A 22,202-nucleotide genomic window follows, 5' to 3' on the forward strand; every position below is an offset into this window, starting at 1 on the left:
ACGGTATCCGGGAGTTACACGATCTCATGGTCTAAGGAAAGGATACTTGACATTGGAAAAACTCTAGCAAACGAACTAAACAATCTTATGCTATGTTTAGGATTGGGTCTTGTCCATCACATCATTCTCCTAATGATGTGATCTCGTTATCAATGACATCCAATGTCCATAGTCAGGAAACCATGACTATCTGTTGATCAACAAGCTAGTCAACTAGAGGATTACTAGGGACATGTTGGTGTCTATCATTCACACATGTATTACGATTTCCGGATAACACAATTATAGCATGAATAAAGACAATTATCATGAACAAGGAAATATAATAATAATGCTTTTATTATTGCCTCTAGGGCATATTTCCAACAGCCGGAGCATGATCAACCTGACCACGAAGGTCTGTTTCCTGCAGGAAAACAAAGAACAAGCAAGAAACTAAGATTGCAATCTGGATATTGCGAATATAAGAGGAAAGCTTTATTGATCAAGATGGGATTCTGCGATACCTTTGTCTGGTCGTTGAACACAAACGAAGTACGCGAAGTTGCAGCTATGGCGAACTTTAATCTAAACAAAACCCAAAGTCTAAATGACACCCTAAGGGCTGTATATATGGAGGAAGAGGGGGGGATTTCGTGGCCCTTGGAGGAGGGGTTTGAAACCAACCCTAACTCTTGTTTCCCCACACATACGGACTCTAAAAACATCCTATACTTATGTATTTCAAAAATACATGGTCCTGGCCCAATAGTAAGGTGACGCAACACCTAGAATAGCCTCTGGATGAAATTTATGAAGTGGCATCTGGTATATTTCGTCCAATGCTTCATGCACTCCTTATGGTGGCTTCAAAGTCCTGAAATCATCACTTGTAACTCCATTCTTGATCCCCTTGCGCATGCCATCATCTCCATGCTTGGTCTTGCTCCAGTGTTCATCCCTCTTATCCATGCCAGGCCCTTCATTTGTAAGCAAAACAAATGTATCCAATTTAGGCAGCATCTTATTCTCATGAACATTAGAATCATTACCAAGAAACGGAAGTACCTGATAATTTAATTGGCGTGCGCGAGCTCTAGTAATTGGTCCAGTATGTATAGCAGCAGGGGTTGTTGTTGTAACAATGGTATTGATGCCCTCATCAGCGACCTTGTCCTTAGGCGCGTCTAGTCCGCCAAGGGTACAAACGAGTTAACGTTGAAGTGGGAAGGCCCTTACCGGGTAGTACGCGTTACCAGACCTGGTGCAGTCCGTTTAGAGACCGGAGATGGGATTCTGCTGCAAAACTCATGGAACATTGAGCATCTCTGTCAGTTCTACCTGTAAGGCGCGGCTGTCGGGCCCTGCCCAATAGGCACCCTTTTGTACAAGCTTTGCCGAAGTTGCATGTAACCCTTTGTAGAAAGCCGGGTGCAGACCCTGAGCAACAGAGAAATAAACAAAGTGTCGTGGGCCCCAAAGAAGATTGCATGCATGCATAAGCATATCATGAGCATAGCATGATCATGTAGATAAGATCGCATGTGGTATCATTTTCATCTGTGTTAAGCTACAGGGCTCTTACCATGGACTTGGTCCCGAAGAAGAGAAGAGAAGGCAAGCCTACATTGCGATCCCCGGCAAGCCAAACAGATAAATTCTTTCTTATACATACGCATTCTATAAGTAGAAACTTGTGCATATGAAAACCTTGCCGCCTTCGAAACTTAGGTGCTCCCATCCCTTGGCTCGAACATCGCTTCGGTCAGGATGGTTGAAGTGGCCTTTGGCGGAGAAGGTTTGGCAGGTTGCTGGTCCCTCTTTGTAATTTGTGCTCGGCAGGCTTAGCCCAGCATGTCGTGGGAAACCACGGCCACCTATGGGGACATGAGCCCCTTTTGGTTCAGCAGGGGGATGGGCACGTTGCACAAAGAGCGAAGAAGCGTAACACAGCACGGCAGAGATCAGACGGGCAGTTTTACCCTTGTTCGGGCCGCCGTGAGGAGTAAAACCCTACTTCTACTTTAGTGGATTGATGGTGGATAATGGTGTAAAACACGGTGCTCTTCCCCAACAAGGTTGCCTCGGGGCGAGAGTGGCTACGTGCGTATGAATGTGTGAGGGTTCGGATCCTTTCAATGGTTGCCATGGGCCTCCTTTTATAGAAGAAGGGGTCACCATGGTGGCAAATCAGTCGTTACATAATGATTAGATAGCAAACAGTGCTATCATACCTAACTCTACAGGATGACAGAGCACATTAAATGCGTCGCTCAGTGTCACATAGCAGTGTGCCCGGCAGGCCATGCCGGGTTGTTTTGCCAGCTTTGCGCCTACTTGCTTGACACATCTCAGGACGGGTGTCATTTGGAGGTACTTTCTATAGGAAATGGCTGCCATGTGGCAGGAAGCATCCACTTAGTCACTTAGGAGCTTGACACCACACTGATTGATGACATGCCTCGCTATGAGGTGGCTCGATGGAGTGGTTTGCCTCCGCAAGCCCCGGCAGGCCTGCCGGGACGATCTTGGAGGCTTGCTTTCGGGGTAGCCCCAACCTTGCTAGGCTCGCCTTCCCGGCAAGGGAGGTTCTCCCTTAGTGATATCTTGCCCCTCTGGCTAGTCTTGGTCTTCTTGATCTGCACTTTGATCCTTCAAAGAAATGATCTCTTGTGCCTTGATCTGATCTTGGATGCTGCAAACTCGTTCTTGGGCCTCTGCACAGTCTGGGCAACGGACCCAGGGTTTGTTGCACCGAGTCTGGCACGAACGCTATGTCGGGCATCGTCGGGGTAGCCCCTAACTAGTGCACAGGCAGGATCATAGAGGTGTCTTGCCTATTGAGATCTTCTTTGCTTCTTCATTAATCTGAGCCCAAGTCAATTTCTGGATTTCCTGCACGTCGTGTGGAACGTTAGGGGAAAATCCGGACCATGACCCGTGGATCGCCCATGCCCCAAGATCACAGGGTAGAAACTGCCATCCCACTTGCCTCCTGCCCTGGGTGCATCATCCACGTGTACTGGATGCCTTGTGTAGGGTAGGTGGTGGATGCGGAGGGCGCAGGAACGGTTGCCATGGCAGAAAGCCAAGCGTTGTTGCTTGGCGCAGAAGGTCATCCCTGATTTCCCGAGCCGTCGAAGGCACGGGGAAGCCATATTGGGGTGCGGGGCTATTGCCTTCTGAATGAGAAGCCAGCCCCCTGCCTCATTCCCCGATAAAAGGGGGTAGGGGCGGTGTGTTTTCTCACACACTTTCCTTCTCCCTTTCCTCGAGCTTTCTTCACTTTCCATGGAGGGAGGACGAGGATGCGGTGGTACTCCAGTGGTGGCGACGAGAGCTTCTGCTCATCCGCGTCTCCCTCCTCCTGCTATCGACACGAGGGTGAAACCCACCATGAGAGGAGGAGGGAGAGGACGAGGCCGCGGTCGTCGTGGCGCCCGGGGAGGAGGAGGATGCAGCGGTGCCATGATCGTGCCCCCACTAGACGCTCCTCCTCCGATGGAGGGCCACATTGGAGACCAGCCTCTGAAGTTCGTCATCGGGCTATATAAGACTCCTAACAGCCGCCTCCGCCTCCCTACTCTATTTGGAAGGTTGATGGTGCTCGAGCAAATGCGAGCGTTGAGGCCGTACGTGAGGGGCTGTAGGAATGGCAGCATACGGGTGGATGTAGATTTCCCTGCCCCTCATGTCATGTACTTTCGTCAAGGCTGGAAGACGTTTGCTCGTGCCCATAGTTTGTCAAAAGGGCACGTCCTCCATTTTAAGTTAATAGAGGACGGTTTCCTTTCCGTCAAGGTTTTTGGGAGCTCAGGTGCTCGCTTAGGGTGCTGCATGGAGAGCTCGGCCAACGATGACAGCTCCTCCTCGAGCGATAGCGACCAGGAGGACAGTGACAGCGATGACGACGGCACCGACCGAGAGGGTGACAACTCTGACTCCGGCTGAGCATCTGTTGGACCATCACCCTCAGGCGGTGGCAGCACCGTCTGCATCTGCATCTCCTCTCCGGCAAGGTGATTTGCTGGGGAGTTGGGAGTAGGGGTGGAGGTGGTGCTTCCGGCTCCTCTAGCAGCCTTCTAGCTAGACCCTGGCAGGCTTCCTCGTAGGCTGCAGCTTCGTTCGCCTCATCGCCTTCGTCTATGCCCTCCCGCCCCTGCCAGACTACCTCTCCTGGAGCACGATGAGGTCAGGCTGGGCTTCTGCCCAGGCACTCCTTTTGCCCTCTTCACCTCCTGCCGCAGTGCCTAGGATGAGAGGGACAAGAAAGGGCATCACGGGGCACTTATCTTTTTTTAATCCCAAATCTGTAGGCACTTGCCAAATTTTAGTTCAAATTATGCAATCTCTTGAATCCATGTTTGTGTCCTGTAAGGTCAGTACTTGTTTGATCAGCATATTTATGAATAAGACAAATCATGCCGGGGACTCATGCATGTAAGATGTCCATACAGAGGTGGAATGCCTCTATATTTTTTGATAGAGGCAAAGGTGTCCCATCTTTCGATCAGATGATGGATATCGCTTTGGCGGAAGTCGACTTTGACGATCCGACTACGAACGTGCGAGGACGTCGCGCCTTAGCAATCGCTAAACCAACTCCGAGAGGTTATTGACCACGCCGGAGTAGGATCAACCTGACCACGAAGGTCTATTTCCTGCAAGCAAATGAAGAACGAGCAAGAAACTAAGATTGCAATCTGGATATTGCGAATATAAGATGAAAGCTTTATTGATCAAGGTGGGGTTCTGTGACGTCTTGGTCTAGTCGTTGAACAAAGCGAATTACGCGAAGTTGCAGCTATGGCAAACTTTTAATCTAAACAAAACCCAAAGTCTAAACGATGCCCTAAGGGCTGTATATATGGAGGAAAGAGGAGGAAATTTTTTGGCCCTTGGAGGAGGGGTCCGAAACCAACCCTAACTCTTGTTTCCCCACACATACGGACTCTAAAAACAGCCTATACTTAAGTATTTCGAAATTACATGGGCTTGGCACAATAATAAGGTGACGCAGCACCTAGAATAGCCTCTAGATGAAATTTATGAAATGGAATCTTGTATATTTCATCCAAGGCTTCATGCACTCCTTATGGTGGCTTCAAAGTCCTGAAATCATCACTTGCAGCCCCGTTCTTGTTCCCCTTGTGCATGCCATCATCTCCATGCTTGGTCTTGCTCCAGTGTTCATCCCTCTTATCCATGTCAGGCCCTTCATTTGTAAGCAAAACAAATGTATCGAATTTAGGCAGCATCATATTCTCATGAACATTAAAATCATTACCAAGAAAAGAAAGTACCTCATAATTTAATTGGCGTGCGCGAGCTCTAGTAATTGGTCCAGTATATGTAGCAGTAGGGGTTGTGGGTGTAACAATGGTATTGATGTCCTCATCATCCTCCCCTTCTTGAAATGAAGTCGTCCTCGATGGAAGCTCATCTTCCTCACCCAAATAAGGCTTCAAATCTGCAATGTTAAAAGTTGGACTAACTCCAAAATCTGCATGCAGCTCAAGTTTATATGCATTATCATTTATTTTCTCTAACACCATAAAAGGACCATCAACACGTGGCGTTAGCTTTCATTTGTGCAAATTAGGAAATTTATCCTTGCGTAAATGTAACCAAACAAGATCTCCATGTGTAAACACAACATGTTTTCTACCCTTATCTCCAGCAAGTTTATATTTAGCATTCATACGCTCAATGTTTTCCTTAGTTAACTCATGCATTTTTAAAATCAATTCAGCACGTTCTTTAGCATCAAAATTAACCTTCTCCGAAGATGGAAGAGGCAACAAATCAATAGGTGCACGAGGTAGGTAACCATACACAATTTCAAAAGGGCACATCTTAGTAGTAGAATGCAATGAACGATTATAAGCAAATTCAATATGAGGCAAGCATTCTTCCGACATTTTCTTATTATTCTTCAAAACAGCCCTAAGCATAGTAGACAATGTTCTATTGACTAATTTAGTTAGTCCATCAGTTTGGGGGTGACAAGTAGTACTTAAAAGCAGTTTAGTCCCCAACATAGCCCATAAACATCTCCAAAAGTGGCTAAGAAATTTAGTATCATGATCTGAAACAATAGTATTTGGCACACCATGCAAGCGAATAATTTCATGAAAGAACAAATCAGCAACATTAACAGCATCATCGCTTTTATGACATGGTATAAAGTGTGCCATTTTTTAGAACCTATCCACGACAACAAATATGCTATCCCTCCCTTCTTTGTTCAAGGTAAACCTAAAACAAAGTCCATAGATATATCCTCCCAAGGAACACTAGGTACAGGCAAAGGCATATATAAACCATGAGGATTGAGTCGTGACTTAGATTTTTGATATGTAGTGCAGCGAGCAGCAAAACACTCAACATCCTGTCTCATCTTTGGCAAAAAGATATGTGTAGCAAGTACGTCCTCCATCTTCTTCATGCCAAAGTGTCCCATTAGTCCTCCTCCATGCGCCTCCTGCAACAACAAAATACAAACGGAGCTAGCTGGAATGCATAGCTTGTTAGCACGGAACACAAATCCATCATTAACGGCGAACTTGTTCCACGTTCTTCCTTCTTTACAATCCATCATGAACGACTGTAGGCACAAAATTTTCGCAGGCCCCCAAGTAGTTTTTAGGCCAAAATTTCCGCACGCAAAAATATTTTTCCCTATCCTATTTTTAGGCGTTTCTGAGTCTTTTGAGCCACGTGCCATCATAGTGATTTTAGGTCGCACTTTTTCGTTGTTGCTACCCTGATTTCCGAAAAAAATCAAAAAAAATTCCGTGCCCATCCTATCAGTTTGACCTGGGAAGAGTTTTGAGACACTCACCATTATTGTGATTTTTCGCAAAAAAAAAGAGGAGCGCAAAAAAAGAGGAGCGCCCAAAAAACAGAGCAAATTTTTTCCCAGAGTGTGCTTTTCCCTTGTTTACGTGCAGCGTCGTGATTTTGTTAGTGTTCTAGGCTCGCGTCTCTAGCACAGTCTAGCCTAGGACCAGCATAGTACCGTCATTGAGCGTTTATTCAACTTTGCATCTCTGAGTTGATTATTGCTAATCTTTTTGCTACCATATTATAAGCCTTCATAGCTCGACATTAATCTACATCATGCGTTTGACTCTCCCTGGTAATCGCTCTATGCAAGCTTTGAGAGTTTTGACTACATCGGTTGCCGATGACCACCTACTGCTGGGTAAGAACTGGTAAGAATTTGAGATTTTCTTGACGGATTTGTAACACCCACCACCACCACTTGTTAGTAGTCTATAGGATCATATTCTTGTGTGTTTCTATTGCTGCTAACCATGGCAGGATCACAAGCCGATGAGATTGACTGGGAGAACTTGATGAACAAGGAGCTTCATGATAAGTTTCAGCAAATGATGAGTGGACAGGTGCAAGATGTGCTAATCAAATTTGAAGAGGCCATGGAGAAGATAGATGGCATGGAGAAGCCGTTCGAAACAAAGCTCGATAACAAGTTCACTGAATTGCTTTCGCATTTTCCACCACCACCGCAGGCTGCACCTGTCGAACCTCTACAACAACAATGTCGCCTTCCAACTCAAGTGGGACGAGCACTGTGTGTTCCCATTGACCCTGGGCAAAATTCTGGTGAGGCTGTTGATGCTTCCGTAGCTCCTGCTGCTACTGCAGAGGTGGAGGACCATTACGAGGATGAGGTTGATCAAAATCAGAACTACATGCAACCACCAGCACCACCACCACCAGGTCGTCCTTAGGTAAATCATCGCAACGGTAGGGCTGCACCACCACCTGAGGTAAGAGATCATGACCTTTTTCCTAAACTGAAATTGAATATTCCACCATTTGAGGGTAGATATGTTCCTGATATATATCTTACTTGGGAGTTAGAAACTGAACGTCATTTTACATGTTTACAATATCCCGAGGAGAGATGTGTTCCTGCTGCCGTTTGTGCTTTCACTAGTTTTGCATGTGTTTGGTGGTCTAAACATTGTAGATTATATCCTATTATAGCTACTTGGGCTGCTTTGAAAACTGCTATACGTACTCGTTGGGTTCCACCATATTATCAACGTGAATTACTTCAAAAATTGCAGCGCTTAAGACAAGGAAAAAATACGGTAGAATAATATTATCAGGAATTACAAACTGGCATGATTAGATGTGGTATTGTTGAGGAGAATGAAGCTATGCTTGCATGTTTTATGGGTGGAATTAATAGAGAGATTCAGACCATTCTAGAGTATAAGGAGTATAATAATATCACTCATTCATTCCATCTTGCTTGTAAAGCTGAACGTGAAGTGTACGATCGGCAGGCATTGGCGCGGACTAACTTTTCTGTAGGTCGACCTTCATCATGGACACCGCGTGCATCCTCTACTTCCACACATTCTACTACACTGACACCTCCATCAGTTGTTACCTCTAGCCGTGATACAAGGAAGGAGGCACAACCACCACTAATTGCCAAGAGCACACCAATCGGGCCTGCACAGAGTTCTTCTTCTTCCATGGCATCAACAGGGCACAGAAGTGATATTATTTGTCATCGTTGTAAGGGAAGAGGACATTTGGCGAGAGAATGCCAATATCAGCATGTGATTATTGCTACTGAGGATGGTGGGTATGAGTCCGCTAGTGACTATGATGAGGAGACTTTGGCTCTTATTACACGTGAAGAACATGGTGGAGATGATTCTGATCATGAGACACAATACATGGCTCCTGAAGATGCTGACATGTATGAATGTTTAGTTGCTCAACGCGTTTTGAGTGTGTAGGTCACACAAGCTGAGAAAAATCAGAGGCATAATTTGTTCCATACAAAGGGAGTTGTGTAGGAACGTTCTATTTGCGTCATCATAGATGGAGAGATCTGCAACAACTTGGCTAGCATGGAGATGGTGGAGAAGCTACCTCTCACCACAAGACCACATCCGCATCATTACAATATCCAATGGTTCAAGAACAGCGGCAAGGTTAAGGTAACACCTACTGTTCGTGTGCATTTTAGTATCTCTACATATGATGATTATGTTGACTGTGATGTGGTACCCATGCAAGCATGTTCCTTATTACTTGGTAGACCATGGCAATTTGATAAAAATTCTATACACCATGGTAGAAATAATCAGTATACTCTTGTTCAAAAGGATAGCCATATTACATTGCTTCCTATGACTCCTGATTCCATTTTGAAAGATGATATTAATAGAGCTAATAAAGCTAAACAGGAGAAAAATAAGAGTGAAAATCAGATTGTGGCAAAAGAATTTGAACAACACATGAAACATAATAATAAACCATCTAGTGTTTCTTCTGAAATTAAATTGAAAAGTGCATGTTTATTTGCCACAAAATCTGATATTGATGAGCTATATTTCAGCAAATCTGATTGCTATGCTATTGTGTGCAAAGAGGCATCATTTTCATTCGAGGACGTGCCTTCCTCTTTGCCCCCTGCTGTCACTCACATTTTGCAGGAGTTCGCTGACGTCTTTCCACAAGACGTGCCATCGGAATTACCACCTATTCGAGGGATTGAGCATCAAATTGACTTAATTCCCGGTGCATCGCTACCTAACCGTGCACCATACCGTACCAATCCAGAGGAGACGAAGGAGATTATGCGTCAAGTACAAGAGCTGCTCGACAAAGGTTACATACGCGAATCTCTTAGTCCTTGTGTTGTTCCTATTATACTAGTGCCTAAAAAGGATGGTACATCGCATATGTGTGTTGATTGTAGAGGCATTAATAATATTACTCTTCGTTATCGTCATCCTATTCCTAGGCTAGATGATATGCTTGATGAATTGAGTGGCTCTACAATATTCTCCAAAGTTGATTTGCATAGTGGATACCATCAAATTCGTATGAAATTGGGAGATGAATGGAAAAAAGCATTTAAAACTAAGTCTGGATTATATGAGTGGTTAGTCATGCCTTTTGGGTTAACTAATGCACCTAGTACTTTCATGAGACTAATGAACGAAGTTTTACATGCTTCCATTGGATGATTTGTGGTAGTCTATTTTGATGATATACTGATTTATAGCAAATCTTTGGAAGAACATTTGGAACATTTACATGCTCTTTTTATTGCTCTACGGGATGCACGTTTGTTTGGTAACCTTGGGAAGTGCACCTTTTGCACCGACCGAGTATCTTTTCTTGGGAAGTGAACCTTAGGAATTGAAGTTGATAAAGCCAAGATTGAAGCTATTGAGAGTTGGCCGCAGCCCAAAACGGTCACACAAGTGAGGAGCTTTCTTGGCCTCGCTAGATTCTATAGGTGTTTCGTGAGAGATTTCAGCACCATTGCTGCACCTCTCAATGAGCTTACAAAGAAGGATGTACCTTTTGTTTGGGGTACTACACAGGAAGAAGCCTTCACGGTATTGAAAGATAAGTTGACACATGCTCCTTTACTCCAACTTCCTGATTTTAATAGGACTTTTGAGCTTGAATGTGATGCTAGTGGAATTGGGTTAGGAGGTGTGTTATTACAAGATGGCAAACCTGTTGCACACTTTTCTGAAAAATTGAGTGGGCCTAGTCTGAATTATACTACTTATGATAAAGAATTATATGCTCTTGTTCAGACTTTAGAGACATGGCAACATTATTTATGGCCCAAAGAATTTGTTATACATTCTGATCATGAATCTTTGCAACATATTAAAAGTCAAGCTAAACTGAATCGTAGACATGCTAAATGGGTTGAATTCATTGAGACTTTCCCTTAAGTTATTAAACACAAGAAGGGTAAAGAAAATGTTATTGCTGATGCATTGTCTCGTCGCTATACAATGCTTTCACAACTTGACTTCAAAATATTTGGTTTGGAGACCATCAAAGATCAATATGTGCATGATGCTTATTTTAAAGATGTAATGCAGAATTGTAAATAAGGAAGAACGTGGAACAAGTTAATCGTTAATGATGGATTTGTGTTCCGTGCTAACAAGCTATGCATTCCAGCTAGCTCCGTTCGTCTTTTGTTCTTGCAGGAGGCGCATGGAGGAGGACTAATGGGACACTTTGGTGTGAAGAAGATGGAGGACGTACTTGCTACACATTTCTTTTGGCCAAAGATGAGACGGGATGTTGAGCGTTTTGTTGCTCGCTACACTACATGTCAAAAAGCTAAGTGATGACTCAATCCTGATGGTTTATATATGCCTTTGCATGTACCTAGTGTTCCTTGGGAGGATATATCTATGGAGTTTGTTTTAGGTTTACCTCAAACAAAGAAGTGGAGGGATAGCATATTTGTTGTCATGGATAGGTTCTCGAAAATGGTACACTTTATACCATGTCATAAAAGTGATGATGTTGTTAATGTTGTTGATTTGTTCTTTCATGAAATTATTCGCCTGCATGGTGTGCCAAATACTGTTGTTTCAGATCGTGATACTAAATTACTTAGCCACTTTTGGAGATGTTTATGGGCTATGTTGGGATATTGAATTTGCTTATAATCCTTCATTGCATTCTACTACTAAGATGTCCCCTTTTGAAATTTTGTATGGTTTCTTACCCCGTGCACCTATTGATTTGTTGCCTCTTCCATCTTCGGAGAAGGTTAATTTTGATGCTAAAGAACGTGCTGAATTGATTTTAAAAATGCATGAGTTAACTAAGGAAAACATTGAGCGTATGAATGCTAAATATAAACTTGCTAGAGATAAGGGTAGAAAACATGTTGTGTTTGCACCTGGAGATCTTGTTTGGTTACTTTTGCGTAAGGATAGATTTCCTAATTTGCGCAAATCAAAGCTAATGCCACGTGCTGATGGTCCTTTTAAGGTGTTAGAGAAAATAAATGATAATGCATACAAACTTGAGCTGCCTGCAGATTTTGGGGGTAGTCCAACTTTTAACATTGCAGATTTGAAGCCTTATTTGGGTGAGGAAGATGAGCTTCTATCGAGGACGACTTCATTTCAAAAAGGGGAGGATGATGAGTACATCAATACCATTGTTACACCCACAGCCCTGGTGCTATACATACTGGACCAATTACTAGAGCTCACGCGCGCCAATTAAATTATCAGGTACTTTCGTTTCTTGGTAATGATTCTAATGTTCATGAGAATATGATGCTGCCTAAATTGGATACATTTGTTTTGCTTACAAATAAAGGGCCTGGCATGGATAAGAGGGATGAACACTGGAGCAATACCAAGCAAGGAGATGATGGCATGCACAAGGGGATCTAGAACGGAGTTACAAGTGATGATTTCAGGACTTTGAAGCCACCATAAGGAGTGCATGAAGCCTTGGATGAAATATACAAAATGCCACTTCATAAATTTCATCCAGAGGCTATTCTAGGTGTTGTGTCACCTTATTATTAGGCCAGGCCCATGTATTTTCGAAATACTTAAGTATAGGCTGTTTTTAGAGTCCATATGTGTGGGCAAACAAGAGTTAGGGTTGGTTTCGGACCCCTCCTCCAAGGGCCACGAAATTCCCTCGCTCTTCCTCCATGTATACAGCCCTTAGGGCACCGTTTAGACTTTGGGTTTTGTTTAGATTAAAGTTCTCCATAGCTGTAACTTCGCGTACTTCATTTGTGTTCAATGACCAGACAAAGGCGTCACAGAACCCCACCTTTGATCAATAAAGCTTTCCTCTAATATTTGCAATATGTAGATTGCAATCTTAGTTTCTTGCTTGTTCTTTGTTTGCCTGTAGGAAACAGACCTCCATGGTCAGGTTGATCATGCTCTGGCGTGGTCAATAACCTCTCGGAGTTGGTTTAGCGATTGCTAAGGCGCAACGTCCTCGCACGTTCGTAGTCGGATCGTCAAAGTAGGCTTCCTCCAAATCGATAGCCACCGTCTCATCGAAAGACGGGACACCTTTGCCTCTATCATATAGTGTAGGGTGTTCCCTCTATTTGCACTGGTGGCGAACTTTGATGCCCAGAGGATGTAATCTGTGTAATCGGCTTAATAGTCTAGTGTTAGTTTCTAGCGTATTTATTTCCCTAGTCTTCTTTTTCCTTGGTTTGCTAGTGGCCGCAATAACCTTGGGCATATACGGACCATGGTAACCTTGAGCCCGCTACGGGCCGTAGGACCCATGGGCCTTCTATGGGCCGTCGGATAAATGGGCCTCCAACAGCTCATAGATTAAATGGGCCTCGAGCCATCGGATAAATGGGCCCACGTGGGCCATAAACGGGCGTAATTGGTATCGGGTCAGCATGGTCACGGGCCGTTAATAGGCTGCAAGACAACAAAGGCTTAATTCTGTCACAGGCATAACAGGTCGTTAATGGGCCAGAATATAGGACGGGCTGGAAACGGTGCAACGTGTTAACAGGCCACAAACGGGACGATGGAAGACGGCAAAGGCTTAATTCTGTCACACGCATAACGGGTCATTAATAGGCCAGAATATAGGACAGGCTAGAAACGGCACAATAGGTTAACAGGCCACAAACGGGCTGATTCTAACCACGGGCCGAATTTGGCCCATTAGGGTAATAGGCCAGTAACGGGCTGGAAGTAATCGAGGGACAGAAAGGAGCCCAAGCATGTATGGGACGTTGGTAGGCCAAAAGCTAACACGGGCTGGAAATAGCCCATGTGAATCATGGGACGTTACTGGGCATAAAGAAATTTACTATTTATTATGGGTCAGAGTCACCGCGGCCCATTAAAGGGCCCAAAGATACTAAAGGCCTCGTATGGGCCGAAAGACATCATGGGCCATACATGGGCCGAAAATGAAACGGGATGGTATTATACTGGACGGACCACATGACGCTGTTGGGCCGATTTCGGGAACGCCATAACGGGTCATGAGTTACCAGGTCGTAAGATGGGCTATATGCGAAGAGACCGTTAAGAGGCTTTTCATGGGTCAGCCCACTATCTTTTGACCAAGTCAAACAGATCGTCCTTTGTAAGTTAAATGGTCCAGTGTTGGGCCGTCGCACGTGTCGACATATCATAGGCGCGTATCCGACCCAATGACGAGTTGACACATGTTTCCTTCAGCCATTGAGAATTTTACACATGGAAAATCACCATTAGTCGTTGTTGTTAATGGGTTGTTGGATCCAAAACCGGACCCGATAGACAAACAGTGACCCGTTACAGTGGATGCCACGTATCGGTTACCCTTGACAAAAGCATTTCCATGACGTGTCATTTATCGTCATGGAAGTGAACACTTCCGTGATGATAATTTTGGTATTGTCATGGAACACTTCTACGAAAGCACATGTATGACTATCTTGATTCTGTCATAAAATCGTCATGGATGTACATGCATGACAGAAAACGTGACCTACTATGACAAACACGTATCATCAGGGAATTGTTTTTTTGTAGTGTTATCAGTGGTATTAGCACTGTTAGTTCTTCTTGTACCACCGCTCTCTGCTCTGGTCTTGACTTTTCGTGTCGGGTTCCATGGTAGTACCTCTGGGTCACTTCCGTGGAACCCCATTAGACCCAGCAAGATGAGCGGAAGTAGGAGGGGCAGTAGAGGCGATAGTACGACCACTACCGCTCGGTGCTCTGTTCTCCCCTTGGGTCTCTATTTTCCTCAACGGTTGTAGGAAGCGGTAGTTCCGGTTTCAAGTGGTAATACCGCCCCTTGGGCGGAAGTACCGCTGTGGTCGTTCTACTATAGCTTCTTCACCTATGCCATGTAGCATTGCAACCCCGACGGTAGTACTGTTGGGAAGAGCTTTAGTACTGCTCCGATGGCACTACTGGCTCCTGGCCTAGTGCCATTGCACTTACTACTGGTGTCTACTGCTTGGGCGGTAGTACCGCTCCTGGAGCGGTAGTATCGCTTGTTTGCTGCTGAGGACTGCATAACGGTTGGATTTGTTCCCCACTATATAAAGGGGGTCTTCTTCCTCAAGAAGACTCACATCTTCCTACCCTAACTCCATTGTTTCTCCAAAAGCTCATTTTCGCCCGATCTCTCTCCCTAGCCAATCAAAATTGTTGATTTTTTAGGGATTGGTGAGCAGGCCCCGATCTACACTTCCACCAAGAGAAATTTGATTCCCCCACTAATCCCTTGTGGATCTTGTTACTCTTGGGTGTCTGAGCACCCTAGATAGTTGAGGTCACCTTGGAGACACATTGCATTGTGGTGAAGCTTCGTGGTGGTGTTGGGAGCCTCCAATTAGGTTGTGGAGAGAGCACCAACCTTGTTTGTAAAGGTCTGGTTGCCACCTCCAAGGGCACCACTAGTGTAATCACGGCATCTCGCATTGTGTGAGGGCGTGAGGAGAATGTGGTGGCCCTACTAGCTTCTTGGGGAGCATTGTGCCTCCACCCCGCTCCAATAGAGATGTACTTCCCCTCAAAGGGAAGGAGCTTCGGTAACACATCCTCGTCTCCAAGGTTATATCTTACCTTTACTTTATGCAAGCTATTATTGTGTTGTACCCTTTCCTTGCTCTTGTTATTGTTGTTGGTAGCATCATACAGGTTTCCCACCTAGTTGCACTTCTAGACAACCTATTTTTTGCTAAACCTATTTTGTTGAGAAAAGCTAAAAATTCGTAGTTGCCTATTCACCCCCTGATAACCCACAAGTATAGGGGATCGCAACAGTTTTCGACGGTAGAGTATTCAACCCAAATTTATTGATTCGACACAAGGGGAGCCAAATAATACTTGTAAGTATTAGAAGCTGAGTTGTCAATTCAACCACAACTAGAGATTAATTATCTGCGGCAAAGTGATCAGTAGCAAAGTAGTATGATAGTTTTGATAGTAGCAGCAACAGCAATAGTAACAGTAGCAGTAGTAACTTCGCAAGAACAATATAAGATAAATCCGTAGGCATTGGACCGGTGAATTCGTTGGATGATATTCATCATATAATAGTCATAACCTAGGGCGATACGGCACTAGCTCCAGATCATAAATATAGTGTAGGCATGTATTCCGTAAATAGTCATACGTGCTTATGGAAAGAACTTGCATGACATCTTTTGTCCTACCCTCCCGTGGCAGCGGGGTCCTATTGGAAACTAAGGGATATTAAGGCCTCCTTTTAATAGAGAACCGGAACAAAGCATTAACACACGATGAATACATGAAGTCCTCAAACTACGGTCATCACCAGGAAGTGTCCCGACTTCTGTCACTCCGGGTTTGCCGGGTCATAACACGTAGTAGGTGACTATAACTTGCAAGATCGGATCTAGAACATGGATATAATGGTGATAACATAAACGGTTCCGATCTGAAATCATGGCACCCGGGCCCAAAGTGACAAGCATTAAGCATGGCAAAGTCATAGCAACATCAATCTCAGAACATAGTGGATACTAGGGATCAAGCCCTAACAAAAACTAACTAGATTACATGATGAATCTCATCCAAATCCTCACCGACCAGCGAACCTCCGAAGGAATTACTCACTCTCAGTGGGGAGCATCATGGAATTGGCGAAGGAGAAGGGTTAATGATGACGAATAACGAAGATCCCCCTCTCCGGATCCCCAAACGGACTCCGGATCTGGCATCCGATGAAGCACAGGAGGTGGCGGCGGCTACGTCTTGTGGATCGCAATAATTCTTTCTCCTTGATTTTTTTCTTCTGAAAAATAGGATTTTATAGTGTTGGTTTCAGGATCTGCGGGGCCGCCAGGTGGGGACAACCCACCTGGGCACGCCTAGGGGGGGGGCAGGCGCGCCCTGGTGGGTTGTGCCCACCCAGGTGCCCCTGCGTTGGTTCTTCGCTCTAGAAATTATCTTTTATTGTATAAAAATTCCTTGCAAAGTTTCGTTCCAATCTGAGAACTTTTATTTATGCACAAAAAACAAAACCATGGTAGTTCTGCTAAAAACAGCATCAGTCCGGGTTAGTTTCATTCAAATCGTGCAGATTAAAGTCCAAAACAAGAGGAAACGGGTTAGGAAAAGTAGATACGACGGAGACGTATCAACTCCCCCATGCTTAAACCTTTGCTTGTCCTCAAGCAATTCAGTTGATAAACTGAAAGTGAAAAAGAAAAACTTTTACGAACTCCTTTTCTCTTGTTTACATAAATAAGCTTAAGTAGCACCCTGGTTTTCAGCAAAGATTATAACTAACCATGTCGACAATAACTTTTAAAAATTATGTTAACTCATATGAATGGCATAATCAACTAGCAAGCAATAATAAGATATCTCAAACAACAACACTTTGTCAAAATAACCTAGATATAATATGACAATAGTGGTATCTTGCTAGCCCTTTCTGAGACTGCAAAACATAAATGCAGAGCACCTCCAAAATCCAAGCAGCAACTAAACATTGTAATTCATGGTAGAAAAGATCCAGTCATGATGCACCCAACATTAGCTACACACAATGCATGAGGATGACAATAGTGCTATCAGGTTCTGGCGCTTATTTGAGAAGGTGATGACACAACATAAAAGTAAATAGGCAATCCCTTCGTAGAGGGAAGTAGTGATTTGCAGAGGTGCCAGAGCTCAAGTTTTTAAAACATAGGTAAATGAAATTTCAAGAAATGCACCCTTATTGTTTACTTCGCAGCCATTAGTTATCGGTATCTTCCATGCTAAACACATTAGTGGTGGTTGCCAAGCGATAAAAGTAAAGTTTTACTCCCCCTCCACCAACAATCACACTCCACGGCTTGTCCGAAACAACGGGTACCGTCCATACCAACAAAAGTCCTGGGGGAGTTTTGTTTAATTATTTGCAATTTGAGTTCGGGACTGGGAATCCATGTTACCGCCCCTCTCGTGCAAGGATGAGTGAATACACACTCATGAGAATAACCCTCTTAGAATGGAAGATACTGACTACTTCATGTCGCTCTATGAACAATCCAAGCACACAAAAAAGGATATTTATTTGAAGTTTTTAGAGGTGGCACATGCAAATTTACTTAGGATGGCAGGGTAATACTGCATATAGGTAGGCATGGTGGACTCATCTGGGATAACTTGGGTTTGAGGGTTTTGATGCATAAGCATAATTCCCGCTTAGTACAGGTGAAGGCTAGAAAATAGGTTGAGAAGTAGCCAGCTAGAGAGCGAAAACGGTTATGAACATGCATTATGCATAAGTAACATTGGATAGTAGCATGAGTAGGATATGAATATAACCATCATAGAGGCTATGTTGGTTTTGACTCAACTACATGCATGAACATCTGCCAAGTCAAGCCACTCGAACATCCAGAGGAGGATACCATATCATCATACTACATCACAATCATTTTAACGTGATGTTGATATCCAAGATAATTCATTATCCACTCTTAGCTACTTAAGCATGGAATGAGAAACTATAATTTATAAATGTCATTGCAAACATGTTTGATCATAATAAGCTGAATCATGGATACTAGCTTAAACATATTTACAAAAGCAGAACAAGTTGAGTTCATACCCGTTTCTCTCTGCCACAGCCAGTTCATCAAATATAATCATTATTGCCTTTCACTTGCACGACCAAACGATATGAAAATAATAAAAGTGCAAGAGTAACGTGGACTAAGCTGGAATCTACAAACATTTTATTCAAAAGGAGAAGACAAGGTAATATGGCTCTCTATTAGATCAACAATGATGCATATGAGAGCCACTCAACATTTTCATTGTGGTCTTCTCCTCGGTACGACTCAACAAAAAGAAAAGAAATTCAGAGAAACACACTGAAATATTTTTGGAGTTTTTGGTTCCTTTCTGGAAGAAAGCAAATCTAAGAAAGAAAAACAAAAACGAGAAAAACTATTTACACGGGAGAGCTTCCAACAAGCAAAATAAGAACAAGGAAATCTGTTTGGGTTTTCTTTTTAAATATTACAACTAACCACACTATAGCCTGACGATCTAAATAAACCTTGGGTAAGGGATAATCATGTTGGCATATCTGAATGTTATAGTGACTCACTAAACGAGTAGCATAAATAACCCCATGTATTTTACCCTTGGATCTATTAATGTGGAGGCAACGTGTCACAATAGCCCCCAAGCCATAAGTGGTGTCGCTGTAAAGTGCACGGCCTAAGACAAGGAAGTCTGGGGCACTGAGTGCACCTACCTTCTCTCTACCAAGCAAACACTTCGCAATGAATAGATTAAAATAATGCACAGCGGGAGCTAGTGGCAGTGACACCTGACACCCCTCTCTCGTCCCCCACTATCAGAGTGCGGTAAAAACCATCAAACTCTGTGGGCCTAGGCTCTACTAAATCCTCGTCAGAAAGGATCAAGAATATCTCACAAAATTCAGTGAGTGGTATCTGACGGGTTTCAGCATATAAATTAAACTACACCTCAGGAGGATTATTCCTACTTATGAAATGAAAACTTTGCACAAAGGAACTTGTGAGGAGATGATAATGTTCGCATTTAGTTGTGATGAAGTCGGTGAGGCCGACATTAGCAGCATATTGTGCAAACTCTTGACGGATTCCGGCTCCCTCCATGAATGGGTTATGCGGCCATTCGCATGGCCATACCTCTGCCATTCTCCGGGTGCGGAGGTCACTGTCAGATGACTCCCCAATAACTCCCTTGGAGTTCTTCTTGGAAGCAAACTTCCTAAAGATACTCATCTTTTTCCTATGAACAAAATTCTGAAATTTTTAGTCCACAATTTTTTTCTCAACAATACTTTACAAGATTGATAGCAACTACTCATAGGGATGCATAGAGGCCATATTAGGCATTCAAACTACTTAGAACTCTAAGAATTTAACATGCAAGCTCATCTACAACAGCACCAAGAGCAACTAATTATTCAAAATATAAACCACTAAAGCAAAAACCAATTGGACCAATGGAGGAGTCACATACCAAGCAACAATCCCCCGAAACAGTTTTGGAAATGGAGCTTCGAGCAAAGAGATTGAAATCCGCGGGTTTGAGAGCAAGAACATGAGAGAGAGAGAGAGAGAGAGCAGTGGTGAATTTTTTCTGGAGGTAGGTGATGACCTGGGCTAAAGAGATAAGTGAGGGGCCCACATGGGGACCACAACTCACCAGCGCGCGCCTGGGGGTGCTGGCTCTCCTAGGTGGGCACAACCCACCTAGTGCACCCCCCCCCCCTCTGATGTTATTTGCACCAAAAAAATTAAGTATTCAGGAAAAAATCATATTAAATTTTCAGAGCATTCCGAGAACTTTTATTTTTTGGTCATTTTTTTACTGCACGGGAAATTCGGAAAACAGACAAACATGGCATTTTATTTTATTTAACTAAGAAAAACAAAAAATAAAAGGTAGGGACAAAAGGTAGTGCTTACTAAATTCATCAACTTCATACCTCTCAAAAATGATTCATTAATAAGGTTTATCAAGTCCTATTAACAACCACTTTCGATTAGCACAAAACCGAAGAACTTCCGTAAAACACTAAGTTACCTCAACGGGGATATGAATGTCCCCAACAAAAAGCATTTCATATTTTTTGGCAGAAGGTAGAGGTAGTTGGAAACTTCCAATAGTGATTGTCGGATATTTTTTAATAACATTAATACCATTCACTTGGAATTGTTTCTTCGGAAAGTGCACCGTATGCTCATTACCATTTATATGAAAAGTGAACTTGCTTTTATTGCAATCAATAACAGCCATTGTGGTATTCAAAAAGAGTCTACCAAGGATAATCGACATGTTGTCGTCCTCGGGCATCTCAAATATAACAAGTCAGTTAAGATAGTAACGTTTGCAACAACAATGGGCACATCCTCACAAATACCGATAGGTATGGCAGTTGATTTGTCAGCCATTTGCAAAGTAGGTGTGAGTTTGTTCAAATCAAGTCTTTTATATAAATAGAAAGTCATAACACTAACACCAGCTCCTAAATCACGTAAAGAAGTTTTCACATAATTTATTTTGATGGAGCAAGGTATAGTTGGTATTCCCGGATCTCCAAATTTCTAGGAACTCCACCCTTAAAAGTATAATTAGCAAGAAAGGTGGAGATTTCCGCTTTCGGTATTTTTCTCTTATTGGTGATGATGTCCTTCATGTATTTTGCATAAGGAGGCATTTTTAAGATATCAGTCAAGCAGGTACACAAAAAGACTAGCCTAAGCATTTCAGCAAAGCGTTCAAATTCATCATCTTTCTTCTTAGTTGACTTAGGTGGAAAGGGCATAGGTTTTTGAACCCATGGTCCTCTTTCTGTACCATGTTTTCTAGCAACAAAGTCTCTTTTATCATATCTTTTATTCCTGGGTTGTGGGTTATGAAGATCAACAGTTGTTTCTATTTCAACATCATTGTATGGTTCTTTATTATTTGTTTGAGTATGTTCATGAACCTCATCGTTATCTTTTTCATTATCATAAGGTGAGTGTTCATTACCAGATTGAGTTTCAGCATGAGAAATAGATACTTCATTATCATTATCAAGAGGGTTTTCTACTTCAGATTCACTAGAAGCATGCAAAGTCGTACCATTTTTCTTCTTCTTTTTATTTTTATAAGGACTAGGTGCATCAGTGTTAACTCTTTGAGAGTCTTGTTCAATTCTTTTTGGGTGTCCCTCAGGATAAAGTGGTTCCTGAGTCATTCTACCTCCTCTAGTCATTACTCTAATAGCATGATCATTGATACTATTATTCATTTCATCTCACAACTCTTTTTGAGATTTAGCAACTTGTTCTAATTGAGTTTGAACCATAGAGGCATGCTTTCCCACACCTCTAACATCATTTGAAATTCTAAATAACAAGTCACTCAAGCGAGCAACCGTATCAGAATTGTATTTCAATTGTTTCATAACATTTTCATTGAAGTGATCTTGCTTTCTAATGGGTAAATTTTTAACATCCTCTGCTTTAATACCTTTTTCCTTCATATATTTCTTTGCCTCTAGCATATCTTCAGGACTGAGATATAAGATACCCCTCTTCTTTAGAGTAGGTTTAAGTGGTGATTCAGGAAGGATCGAATCATCATAATTTTTCAATATGTTATTCAATAATTCTCCAGCTTGTCCAATAGTTCGTTCCCTGAAAACACAACCAACACAACAATCTAGGAAATCCCTAGAAGCATCGGTTAGTCCATTATAGAAGATATCAAGTATTTCATTTTTCTTAAGAGGATGATCGGGCAAAGCATTGAGCAATTGGAGAATCCTCCCCCAAGCTTGTCGGAGACTCTTTTCTTTAATTTGCGCAAAGTAAAATATTTCCTATAATGCAGCTTGTTTCTTATGAGCAGGAAAATATTTTTAAAGAAGTA

Source organism: Triticum urartu, chromosome 7, assembly GCF_003073215.2.
Source record: "Triticum urartu cultivar G1812 chromosome 7, Tu2.1, whole genome shotgun sequence".
Taxonomy (NCBI): Eukaryota; Viridiplantae; Streptophyta; class Magnoliopsida; order Poales; family Poaceae; genus Triticum; species Triticum urartu.